Here is a 1,780-nt window from a genome sequence, read left to right as displayed (position 1 = left end):
ATTAATAAATTACTTCCGCAAAATAATAACGGTCCGAAATTACGGGGTGTTACATAACCGCTGGAAGGCGCTTGCTGGTGACCTGGCTGCGAGGGAGGCTCGGCTTTCTCAGGTTTTTTTGTGTGTTGTGTTTGTGTATTTTGTGTAATTTGTGTTGTGTTTCACGTTTTTAGATCTTGATGATTTGTATTGTGTTTTGTAGGGTACTGCGGATCCAGCGGAGCTTGATCGGGTTCGCGCTGAGTTGGATGCAGCTAGGTCGATGATCGAGGCCCAGGGGTTGGGGATCACTCGTCGGGACCAGAAGTTGAGGCGTCGTAAGGACGAGTTACGGAGCCGAGATGCGGAGATTGCTTCTTTGAGGGCTCAGTTGACTGCAGCGGAGGAGCTTCACGTCGAGATGGAGCGTGAGACGCTGGAGAGTTCCCCGGAGAGGGAGTCTGAGTAGGTGGTAGTGTCTGCGTTGGCGGCGACTCCTCGCGAGACCGGGACTGGTCCGACGGGTGGCGCTGAGTAGTTGTAGTAGTTTGCCCGGGTCTTGGACTCTTGTTTGTACATATTTACATTTTGCGTGAGGCGGTTTGTATATATGTGTTTTTGGATTGTAGCTCATTTTGTGATTTTGGCTTTTTTTGTGTTGTGTTTCGGAGGAGCGCTGTCGGCTGTCGATTCTTCTTTTGCTTCACACTAGTTCCTGCATCGTTAGTGTAAAAAACCGGCAACCGGTAGCACATATGCATAAACGTAAACACGTAAAAGCATTTGATTGAAAACAAAATTAACCAAGATGACTTGAAGTTAAAATTGAATTTTTGAAAATTGAAATGAATTTCGAAAATTTTCGCGACAAGTCGTCACGTTTTGAATTCCAAAAGGAATTAATTTGAAAATTGAGCAATTAACTCGTGTCTTGAATCAAATTGCGTTGAAATTGATTTGTGACTCGAAAAATTTCAAACTCAATCCGTCAGGAAAGAATTGTAGAAAAGATTTTTACGAGTGTATTTGATTTGATTTTTTGAGGTCAAGACTCGAATTTGTGAGCGCTTAAATTTTTGAGGAAAACTGATGTCGTTTTATCAATTTTCGATTTTATTGCTAAAAAGCGAAATTTTTTCGAAATTTTGATAGACATGGAAACGATCCGTCGCGGATCGGGGCGACTAGCCCTTCCCCCCTTAAAAAAGAAAGAAAAATCCGTATGTTTAAAGCCGCGTCATTGAAACCGTGTCGGATTTCGTAAAATGCGAAAACAAGAAAATGTGAGTGTGAGGAAACACAAAATATCCTTGATCATCCCAAAGAGGCGCGAGCGTTCTGGCGGGAGGTTTGAGGTGTCAGGAGAAAACACAAGTTGAAAGAGGCAAGTTAAACCGAGAATCCTGGGGGGGGGGGGGGGGGGTAAAGAGGCGCGAGCAGCCTGGCGATGGGAGCCAGCTCTCCCCTTTTTCTGAAAAACGCGCTGATTGTTTTATATAAATAGCGATGTGTGCGCTTCATTGTTTCATCATCCGAAACACAAAAACATCTCTATAAAACCTCTTCTTCTTCTTCCACAAAAATATTTCATGGATGCCTTTGAGAATGCGTTGCGACAATGGTGCCGAGATTTTTCGCCTCTAGAAAAGTATCAACTCATTTGCATGGGAGTTGGTCAATTGTTGGTGCTCCGTCAAGTCAAGGTGCAATCCTCATTCCTCGAAGCATGTTCTCGGTTTTGGGATTCGGAACACCATGTTTTCGTTTTCCCGAAAGGTGAAATTTGTCCTCTTGCCGAAGA

This window comes from Silene latifolia, chromosome X (genome assembly GCF_048544455.1).
Source record: "Silene latifolia isolate original U9 population chromosome X, ASM4854445v1, whole genome shotgun sequence".
Taxonomy (NCBI): Eukaryota; Viridiplantae; Streptophyta; class Magnoliopsida; order Caryophyllales; family Caryophyllaceae; genus Silene; species Silene latifolia.
The sequence above is the reverse complement of the archived record's forward strand: the minus strand, read 5'-3'. Positions refer to the sequence as shown.